Source organism: Antennarius striatus, chromosome 4, assembly GCF_040054535.1.
Source record: "Antennarius striatus isolate MH-2024 chromosome 4, ASM4005453v1, whole genome shotgun sequence".
NCBI lineage: Eukaryota > Metazoa > Chordata > Actinopteri > Lophiiformes > Antennariidae > Antennarius > Antennarius striatus.
In genome coordinates, this window is record NC_090779.1 from 12826827 (window position 1) to 12838849 (window position 12023).

Here is a 12023-nt window from a genome sequence, read left to right on the forward strand (position 1 = left end):
AAGGTGGGGCAATTATGTTATCCTCTTTATCTAAATGTGGAAACATAAGAATACTCGCAGATGAACAACTTTTTGTCTTTATTACAGGTTCTCTGACACAATACCATCTAACATTACAGGTAATATGACTGCAGACCCATCTGTCTGCTGTCAGCAGAAGTACTGACATCAGAACAATACAGAGAGTTGGGATCGGGAGTAACTTACCCAAGAACAGCTCATGACGTGTGGAGTTTGGTGGTCCTGCCTTCACAACGGTTACCACGCCGTCTATTCTGCTACACAACACAGGAAGTTCTGAAACCATGACTGGACAACAGTCCATTTCTTTACTCTAACCTCCTCCCTAAGACTTTCACCTTTCACCAGTAGGTTTTCAGTCCACTCAACCACTGGTCCATCTCCCACCTTGAATCACTGAGAAGAGTCCAGTACAACCATACTGTCATCCTTAGAAGATTTTCAGTACTTCCATTTCATGCAAATAGCTATTCAAAGGTTCTCAACTTCATTTTGCTTTTTGAGGTATCACATTTCTCTGTTTTGAGAGTCAAAGGTTTCCTGAAGATGTAGCACTGAAAACTGTTTTGTCTCTGGCCTTAATGTCCCAATCTGTTTCAGCCTCAAGCAAAGAACTCTAGCATACATTCCACATCTCACTTCCCCTGCCGTCTGTCTGTCTGTCTGTCTTTCTCCGTGTGCTCCTCCTGCTGCTCCTCCTCCATCTTTGCTGGTTTGCTGTAGTGACTTCAGAGAGCCCCTTGTTATCATGAAAGTGGTGGAGGCTGAAACCAGTGCCTATAAATAATTCTGCTCTGCCAATTTAGAACCTTTAATAATTTATTCAAATTTAGAAAATAAGAAGTCACACCTAAACTAGCTTTTCAAACAATTTCACAATTCATCATGACTTGTCTGTTTAAGAAGGTCAAGGCAGTCACTGTGATGCTTGACTAAAATAAACAGCTAGAGGAAAAAGGTAGCAGGAAAGTAGGAATGTTCAGTGTTCAAAGACATCTTTAACAATGGATTCTCAAGCTGAAGAACAAAGACTGAATCCTCAATGTCAACGACTGAATGAATCAGCAGCCTTACGCTTTACCTTCTCTCACTGCTATAAATGGAACATTCTATGAAACCTAACCTGTAAATAGACTTTTGGATTACTTACAGGCTACTAAAGAATTAAATATTTTGAGACAGGATCTGTCCTTGGTTCTTGGTTCCGTAGTCCCTTGGTTGCTTAGTTGTTGCTTGGTTGTTTTGTCAAGACTCCAGCAAACCCCGCAATCCTCTTCTGCCACCATGGCATGTTTTGTGAGGGCTTTGCTTATACATGGTTAACAAACAGCAAGTTTGAGGAACATAAAATTTAAAGCTGACTTTTTTTCTTACGTGGTTGAGCAGTACTTGAAATTGTGGTTATAAATTAGTCAAATGAACATTTCTTAACACAATATTCACATTATTATGTTACAAATATAGAGGATGAGGAAAACAGGGCAACCTGGTGTACAAGCAGGTGTGTAATTACTCTTGCCCAGGAGTTCTTTAGAGCTCTGCTCTCTTCCATTCTGTCTGATCTTCAGAGGAAGAGAGAGATAGCTCAACATACTCGGCTGATTTCTGATGAAACGTGCAGATAGTGGCCATTGCTCTAATTGAAACAAACAAAACATGTCATACATGCAACACACTCTCTTTTCCTCTCTCTCTCTCTCTCTCTCTCTCTCTCTCTCTCTCTCTCTCTCTCTCTCTCTTTTTCTCTCACTATCCCTCACACACACACACACACACACACACACACACAAACACACACACGCACGCACACATACACAGCAGATGCTCACACACCAGGAGACACTTCATGCAGATTTTTTTTACAGGTTCAAATTGCAGGAGTCCTCTTGAACTGTCAGTCTATAACTCTGACTCAGCTAAACTTTAACATCAGACACGTCAGCCAACCTGTGGTTTATAGCCTGCACCTCTGTCTCGGTCTCTGTGTCTCTCTTTGACACTCTCTCTCTCTCTCTTGCTCTCACTCTCTCTCTCTCTCTCTGTCTCTCTCTGTCTCTCTCTAGCTCTCTTCAATAAGATGGATTAGTTGGCCATGCTAATCTATCTATTAATTTCATCCAGCAAATAGAAAATACCTGGGTGGTGTACATGCTCTGTGAAATCTGAATTTGCATACTGACTCTCCATTTTACAAGTCGCTGCTGTAGAGTTAATGACTAAAGTCACGATCAACATGATTTGCAATTTGGCCAGTGTGGACAACTTTACTATACTATGACAGAATCTACCACAAAGTAGTTTGTGATTACAAGGTACAGTGTACCCTCGTTCTTCGCGGTTTATGTGTTGAGACTGACTCAATCTGAACAATCAGACTTAAAAAAAAACCAAAAGAAAAACAAATGTTGATTCATTCACAACAAAATGAGGACAAGATGATCATGTAAGAAACAGGGTTTTAATCCAAACAACAGGGTCAACTATATTTGCTAATGTTATCTTCTTCTTCTCCTTCGGCTTTTCCCTTCAGGGGTTGCCACAGCGAATAAGTTGCCTCCATCTAACCCTGTCTTCTGCATCCTCTTCTCTCACACCAACTACCTTCATGTCCTCTTTCACTACATCTATAAACCTCCTCTTTGGTCTTCCTCTAGGCCTCCTGCCTGGCAGTTCAAAACTCAGCATCTTTCTACCAATATATTCACTATCTCTCCTCTGGACATGTCCAAACCATCTCAGTCTGGCCTCTCTGACTTTATCTCCAAAACCTCTAACATGTGCTGTCCCTCTGATGTACTCATTCCTGATCCTATCCTTCCTGGTCACTCCCAAAGAGAACCTCATCATCTTCATCTCTGCTACCTCCAGCTCTGTCTCCTGTCTTTTCCTCAGTGACACTGTCTCTAGACCAAACAACATTGCTGGTCCAGGAGATGTCTGGTAAGAGTCCACTGCATCATCTCCATACCCCTCTTTTCCTGCCCTCTTTACCTTGCTGTCAGCCTTCCCTTTACAATGCTCTGCTCATGTTAGTCTGCTGCAGCAACGTTGATGTTTAAGCATTCTAGGGGAGTGCAGACACACTCCAAACTTCTTAATGGGCAGGATAAAAATAGCTCAGGCTGGATCTGACTGGGCTGATTCATGCGGCTGTGAGTCATTCAACTGTGCTGCGGTGTGAGGAGAGCAAGTGAACAGAGAGGATACAAAGAAAAATTAAAGTTTCCATGCTTGTATAGATATCAAATCATTGTGAAAATCATCCATTTCTCATCTCACGGAGTGAGATCATTTGTGAAGGGGTCTTCGAGAATATGCAAGTCTGCAGGGGGGCCAGACACAAACCTTTAACTGCATACATTAGGCATTTGCACACAATCACCAGGACTTCAACTCTTGTACTACTGATACATATAAAGTTTATTTTTCTATTTTCTCCCCTTGACCTCTTAATGCAGTTTTTATCTTTCCTTACAATCAATGTCCCCTTCAGCAGTTGTTTGAACTGTTGGTGGTGGTTGGCCTTCACAGCAAAGAAAGAAAGACGTGTGGTGACTAATCACAGATGAGAGATTCACTGATCTAAGCCTTTTTCACATGGTTGCCCCCTTCGTTTCTCTTTCACTTTCACTGTGTATCTATCTGCCTTCTCCCATCCCCTCTCACTTCTTGAACTGAAACAGCTTTTTACAATCATATAATGTTTTGTCTTTCCCCCATGCCCATCATTGCTCTTTCAAAGCTGGCAGAGAAGGGAGTAAATGGACAGAGGCAGAGATAGAAAAAGAGGGATAGCACTTTAAGAAACATGACTCATGGGTGATGTATAGTGGAAGAGAAAAAAAGGGGACCATGGGAAAAAACGGCAGTATTTGGGTTACTGAATTGTAGACAGAACTGTCTTTCCTGCTTTACTAGGCTGAGACATATCGCCCTGTCAGTGACGCCTCAATGGTTGCCTTTGGAAAAACTGTGTGTGTGTGTGTGTGTGTGTGTGTGTGTGTGTGTGTGTGTGTGTGTGTGTGTGTGTGTGTGTGTGTGTGTGTGTGTGTGTGTGTGTGTGTGTGTGTGTGTGCCAATGTCATCTTATATTGTATCACTGCTGATGTATCTGAGGATGAGGGTAGATTAGCTCTGAAATGCCTCAGTAGGTTCTGAAATTAACATGTTATTGAACACATGAAATGTGATTAATTAATGAATTTTAATCACCATTAAACATCATTATCTTTTATACTTGATTGACTAGTAAAAAAGCCTGGACAAATCCAGCCATCCATTCATCCATCTTTTTTCTTGTAGATGAGATGACTGTAATCATCTTGTCTGCAGCTGCTTTTTCCGCTTTGCGGGTGAAGGGTGTGCTGGATCCTAGCCCAGCTGACTATGGCCAAGAGGCAGGGTACACTCTGGATGAGTCACATACTCTGCATAGCAGAGCCACACGAAAGACAAACACGCATTGACAATTTTGATATGACCGAGGCATCTGAACTGCATGTTTTTGGAAGCAGAAAGACGCTGTCAAAGTCAGAGAGAACCCACAGGGAGAACATACAAACTTCGCACTGAAAGGACTTGAAACCTGATCCTTCTTACTGTGAGGCAACATCGCTGATCCATTATGTATTCAAAGGTCCTTTATCATGTTCAATAACCATGTGTATTGTATTGTGTCAATCAAGATCAACTACGGGGGTTTCAGAAGTGCTACCAAAAACTATGACTTCAGTCTTTTTTTGATTAAAATTGAGGAAAAGTCAGTGACTTCCAAGTTTGAATTTCACATAAACAATCAAGGAGTGGCTATAGACTCTAGAAGTCAGACTTCTTTGGAACCCCATTAACACACTGAGGTCCCAAAGAGAACCTTCGCTTGAGGTTACAAAAATTTCTAAAAGCAGTCTGGGGCAGAGGTTTCAGTGATCAAACTCTTTTGTTGTGGAATCACATCCTGATTCAGTTGGTGAGACAGACACCATTGCCATGTTGGAGTAGACTTCAGATTTTCCTTTTAAATCAAATCTATAGTTAATCCACTCAGCCTTACCCTATAGTGTCATAGGATAAGACCGCCAGTGAGCTCCTCCCTCTCCATTTCTATGTTTATGTTCCATAAATACATTTCACTAACTTCTTTTCTTCCCTGTCCCCTCCACCCCTCTTTCTGTTCTCACTCCGTCTCAGTTTGCAGGTCCCCTTACCCGTGTAGCAGCAGAACCTGGACCTGTGACTATTGCTACCTACTGCACATCATCAGCCAAACTGTTGTCAATACTGCTATAGTATGAGCATCTGTAGTTTCAGTATTTCCTGTAGAGCAGCTCTCTCATCAGCAGCTTCATCAGCAACCTAGTCTACCCAGTGTAAACCACTGCATGGATTAATAACTATGTTGTTACATCCCGCTTCAAAGCAGTGATGAATCGTAATCGTCAGTGTTCGTGTGTTCTTTTGTTCGTTCATTCGTTCTTTCGTTTGTCCACCAAATATCTTCTCAATCGTAGCAGACAGAAAGATGAAACAAAGAGCCCATTACTCGGGCGGCAAAGGGGATGAAAATGAGATGATGACCTTGACTTTGAGAAAAGTAGGTCAAGGTCAAATTTCCACTTTTGTACACTCAGGAACCGGATAAGATAGAAAGACGGGGAAGAAGGCCAGTTTGAGTAAGACCATAGATCAAAGCTAGTGCTTTGATCTACCTGTGCACTAGCTTTGATCTATGGTCAAAGCAAGTGCATAGCTTTGATCTACCCTGAAAGGTCAAAGAAATGCACTTGTCAGGTACTACTTTCAGGGTACCCTGACCTACCCTGGAAGTAGGTCAGGGTAAGTCATGGGATGTTGCAGTCTCTGACTGCCTTGTTTTATCTGCTCCTGTTCCTTTATTTCTTTTTGTCCCTCTTCCGGCTGCTTTGTGTTGTAGTCTCTTTGTCAATCTCTCTCCCTCTCTCTGTTTGTTTTTCTCCCTATGTCCATGTTGTATGAGAATAACATTTTGTTCAAGGTTTCTGTCCATTGAAAGCAAGTTTTTTCTTGCCTCTATTGCCAAAGTTGGATAAGAGCAGGTCAGTGGTGTACTTTATCCACATGTATACCTCTGTTTTGTTATGATATGATGCCATACAAACAAAACTGAAGTGAATTTGTTTGTTTGGCCCATTGTCCACCCCTCAACAAATATTCTTTCAAGAATCACATAAGTATCTGCCAAAGTTATTGAAGGGTATACAAAAATACATATGAATATAAAAATAAGAGTAATGAAATATATAAGAAAAAAATGTTTATGCTTGCCTAACCTTTAGTTGAAAGTGGTTCAGTTGCACTGTGGTTAGCAAAAATTATGAAAAAGACCAAATCTTGCATGGTGACAGTGGGACAGATGTATCCCACTGTTTTTCCCCTTGGAAATAAACCATCCATGCACCGAGTTTTGTGAAAATCTATCCAGCAGCTGCTGACAAATTAACCAAACAATGGACACAGGAGACAACATAGCCCTTGCCATGACAATCAATATGGGCTGACGATTAGGACTTCTGTATCTAAAGAAAAGCATCAACAAATAGTATTGGACGGGATTTCTTCGAAGTCCTTGACAAGGTACGTATATGCGAGGGGTTTTCAGAATTTGTGAGTGAGAGGGGCCCAATATGAGGCCCACCTTTCTTCCTCCCTCTCCTTTTTCTTTTTCTCTCAATCTCTCTAAAAGATAAGCTCCACCATCCCCACTTTGCTGTCCCTTTTGAGTATGCTCTACCATTCATCTACTTGACTATCTGACCCATTGTTTTGTGCATTCCCCTCTTCCCCTTACAATGCATTTAAATAGGGTATTTAGAGATTCCAGCTTTCCCATTACTTCACACCTGTATAAAAGTAAACCCAATCCCTCAACAACCCTTTGAAAAGGGAGAGGGCTCTAATTGCTTCAGTAACCACTCCCAGCAGATGCAAGTCAAACACAATGAAGGGAGATACTACAGACAAGCTTAATTGGAGAAAATTATACAAAAACATTTATAAAATATATTTTTTAAATTGCCCTTTAAACAGATTTACATTTCTAATGCTGTAGGCTTTTATGATGTCAATGACAGTAATGGTGATCATTTTTGTTGGTTGTGTATTTCCTGTGTATAATTGCTAGGGAGAGGGAAGTCTGGGCTTCCCTGCTTAAGCTGCTGCCCCCGCGACCTGACCCCGGATAAGCGGAAGAGAATGGATGGATGGATGGATGGATAATTGCAAATCCTGTCAATGTGATTATTTTTCAAACAATAAATCCTGCAATGCTACTTATAAATTATAAATGATCCCATAAATTTGGGTGAGTGGCGGTAAAGATTGTGTTTGGTTACAATATAATGTCCACCTGGCACATGTAGCTACAAAAGACATCAGAGCAAACATGAGGACACACTGCTCCCACCAGCTGACTCTGCCAATGAGGAATCATTAAATCCAACCCCACCCAGCTCACCATCCATCCGTTCCCCCTCGTCCCCACTGCTGGAGTTCACCGACCAAATCTACAATTTTTTCTCCTCAAATTCCACTTTGCCCCCTTAAGTCATGTCTGACCCTAAGCCCACCACCCCCACCCTCTTCAAGACTGCATCAAAATCCTCTTCAGTCTCCTGATAGAAGCTCAGCACAATCAGCTGACTGTAAAATCTGACATGCACTGGGTTTGGGTTTCAAGACAAATACTCCTGACTTTTCCAAGAAAAAGCCAGGGCCCAATGTGTGGGAAGTTTCGTCAATTGATGTCTACGCAGGTAAGAGAAGAACAAAATTTTCCAGAATGGTCCCCATTAGATCAAATTTGATACGTATTCCTTGTCATCCACATTCTGTTCCATAACATGGGAAAGATAGGGCTTTTGATAAATCTAATTTAGCACTTTTAAATGCCAGGTCTTTGGTGGGGAAATCATTTTTAATCAATGATTTTATTACTAAGCACAAACTTGATTTTATGTTTTAACAGAAACTTGGTTAGGACAAGATAACAGTGCAGCAGTTCTTATTGAGTCAACCCCTCCAAACTTCAGTTTCATGAGTGAAGCTACAATGCATAAGAAAGGAGGAGGGGTTGCCATTCTGTTCAATAACAATTTCCAGTGTAAGAAAATATCCTTTGGGAAGTTTGATTCTTTTGAATATGTCGCTCTTCAGTCAAAATTCTCCAATCGAGCAACATTTATAACTATTTACAGACCTCCTAAATACAACACAGAGTTTATTGATGACTTTGCCAAGCTGTTGTCTATTGTGTGCATTGAATATGACTATGTTGTTTTATTGGGTGATTTTAACATTCATGTTGATAGTATGAAAGACAGAAATGCTAGAGAACTCTTGAACCTTCTGGACAACTTTGGGCTTTCTCAGCATGTAACAGAATCCACACATGACAAGGGACATACATTGGATGTAATTATTTCCAAAGGTTTTAGTATTTCGGAGGTTGTGGTGACTGATATTGCCCTTTCTGATCATTACTGTGTTTTATTTAAAACAACCACTCCTGCTAATCTGAACAAGGGTGAAACAAAAGTAGTCAGAAAGCATTATATTAATGAAAAAACCTGTGCATTATTCAGTCAGGCTTTTACACCCTCTCCCAGCCTGCCCTCAGCTTCTGTAGATGATCTTGTAAATGCTTTCAGTTCTGACTTCTTGGCTGTTATGGATTCCATCGCCCCGATTAAGACCAAAGTTCTGTCAGTCAGGGAAAAGCCACCCTGGAGAAATGCCACACTGGTTAAAACCCAAAAAAGAGTTTGTAGACAAGCAGAGCGCAGGTGGCGCAAAACTAAACTCCAGGTTCATTATGACATCTACAAAGACAGTCTTCACATCTACAACCAGGAACTGAAAAATGCAAGACAATCATTTTTCTCCGAGGTTATCAATAGAAACGGTAATAATGCTCGCACACTGTTTTCTGTTGTAGACAGACTGACAAACCCCACAGCATCAGTCCCTTCTGAGCTGCTGTCCAACAAGTCATGCAATGACTTTGTAGCATTTGTCATGGAAAAAATATTACAAATAAGACAAAAAGTAAGCGCCTCTCTCTCAGGGAAAATCATTTTGTCACTTGTGCCATCTTGTTGTCCAGTTCACCTTGTAGACCACACAGCCTTGAAAGAAACAGTTTTAAAGTTAAAATCCACAACATGCTGCCTTGATGTGCTGCCTTCAAACTTTTTCAAAAATGTTTTTAACTGCATTGCTCCTAACATATTACTTATAGTGAATTATTCTCTACAATTAGGGCAGTTTCCCCAGCCTTAAAAAGCCCTTAAAAACTGCAGTAATAAAACCACTTCTGAAAAAGCCCAAGCTGGATGCTTCAATAATAGCTAACTACAGGCCCATATCAAATCTTCCATTTTTTGGAAAAATCATTGAACGGGCTGTTTTACAACAGATTCACAGTTTTATGATGCAAAACAATATTTTTAATGCATTTCAGTCGGGATTTCGACCACATCACAGCCCTGAGTCTGCACTTACTAAGGTCTTAAATGACATTAACATGAATAATGACACCTTCAAAACCACCGTCCTGGTACTGCTGGATCTCAGTGCTGCATTTGACACGATTAATCATAACATCTTGCTTGACAGACTAGAACAGTGGGTGGGACTTACTGGCACTGTGTTAAATTGGTTCAAGTCTTACTTACAGGATAGGGACTTCTTTGTCTCAGTTGGTAGTCATGAGTCAGAGCGGACAAAGATCACATGCGGGGTTCCACAAGGGTTCATTCTGGGACCACTTCTATTTAATATCTACATGCTGCCCCTTGCTCAGATCATGGAATACCACAACATCGCCTATCATACTTATGCAGATGACACGTAACTGTACATTTCAGTGTCATCACAAGACTATAGTCCCTTACTTTCATTAAGCAACTGTATTAAACAAACCAATGAATGGATGGACCAAAATTTCCTCCAGCTCAATCCAGATAAGACAGAAGTGATTGTTTTTGGCCCCAAAAATGAAAGATCAAAGATCAATGCTCACCTTGACCTCAAATCAAGCCAGAAATAATGTAATAATGAATTTTACCAGCCACTTAAAAGCTATTACTAAATCTGCCTATTACCACCTGAAAAACATTGCTCGAATTAAGGGGTTTCTGTCTCAAGAAGACACAGAAAAACTTGTTCATGCTCTCATTTTCAGTAGGATAGATTACTGTAATGATGTCCTTATAGGTCTACATAAAAAATTAATCAGGCAGCTGCAGCTGATCCAAAATGCTGCCGCCAGAGTCCTTGCAAACAGCAGAAAACTGGACCACATCACACCAGTCCTTAAATCGCTACACTGGCTTCCTGTGAGTCAAAGGATAGATTTTAAAATCTTACTGCTGGTCTACAAATCTCTAAATGCTCTTGGACCAAAGTACATGCAAGATTTATTAACTCCTTATGAAGCCTCCAGACCCCTTTGGTCATCTGGGACAGGTTTACTGTGTGTTCTCAGAACCAGAACCAAACAAAGTGAAGCAGCATTTAGTTATTATGCTCCTCACCTTTGGAACAAACTGCCTGAGTACCTGAGATCTGCTCAAACGGTCACTTCATTTAAATCAGACATTTTTGTTCACTGCAGCATTTTCTTGAATTTGTTTTATCTGCATTTTTTTTTAATCAGTGGTTTTAGTTTAAATATTTTATTCTCCTGTTTAATTGACTTTTTCATTTTAATTGTTCTTTTGTTGATATTTTATTGTCTTGTTTTAATCCCCTTTTATCTTTGAATTGTTCTGGTGTTTTGTTGCCTTTGTAAAGCACTTTGAATTGCCTGTGTATGAATTGTGCTATACAAATAAACTTGCCTTGCCTTTAAAAATATAATAACAAAACACAATCCTCTTCACCAAACCCAAACACTCATAATGCGTATGAGATTTCCATACCTTTTTACAGCAATTTCATCATATATAATTTTAACATGTTTCATTGATTCTAGAAGAACATGTCAGGATTTAAGAGAAACATTCAAATTAAAATGATGTGTTAAATTTTAAGAAAAATACCAATGAAAATAATGTTAGGAATATATATGGGGGAAATTTTACCATGAGATGGTATTTACTGGACATCTTTTGCCAATTTCATGAATGTGTCAATTGATACCAGCCCTGCCAACATGTTTCTGCTGTAGCCTAAACCGGATGATAATTTTCTGAAGCACTACTTAAGTGTTGGTAAAGAAGTGACAGCTGGTCGAAATCTCAAGGCTGACTTCATTCAGCATGGGAAGCAAATACAAACTAATATGGGTAGAGGCATTTGAATTGCAGATGCAAAAACATCCCTTGAAAAAAGAGTCTATTTTGCTAAAAAAGAAAGAAAGAAGAAGCTGTTTCCATAAGTGAAATAACAATGAAGCAGAAGACAAGATAAGCTACAACGAACAAGTACACATACTTCCAATCCCTTGTTATTATTAGAGTGTATAGAGATGTTAGCCATCCCTTTTGTTTCGTCTTATACTTCGTGTTGTACTGCTTGTTGCACTGCCTGTGTTGTCCTGCCTGTGTTGTCCTGCTTGTGTTGTACTGTCTGTGTTGTCCTGTGTTGTACTACCTGTGTTGTCCTGCCTGTGTTGTACTGTCTGTGTTGTACTGCCTGTTATACTGTCTACCGTGGGTCAGAAAGGACTGCAATTTCATCTGTGCTGTATGTCGTGCATACATGGTACATTTGACAATAAAGCTGATTTTGACTTTTGACTTTTGATTATGTAAAATGCTTTTAGGATAATTCAGTCCAGGGGTCTCATCTGGCTAGCACCTTGGAATCACCACAGGACAAGCTGGGAAATGTTGGCTAATAGATGTGTGAACTATCTGGTCAAGGATATTTCTACTGCAGCCTCGCATATGTGGTAGAGGGGATATTGAACACTTAATGTACAATACTCGTATTTTATAGTTTTAGAGTTATTTAAATTAATTTAT

General features: G+C 40.2%; 1 protein-coding gene across 2 annotated transcripts in view; it reads right to left on the bottom strand.

The window, feature by feature from the left end:
* shank3a (SH3 and multiple ankyrin repeat domains 3a) overlaps nt 1-12023 on the bottom strand; it is a 183565-nt gene that overhangs the window by 26400 nt on the left and 145142 nt on the right. The gene's annotated exons all lie outside the window — the stretch shown is intronic.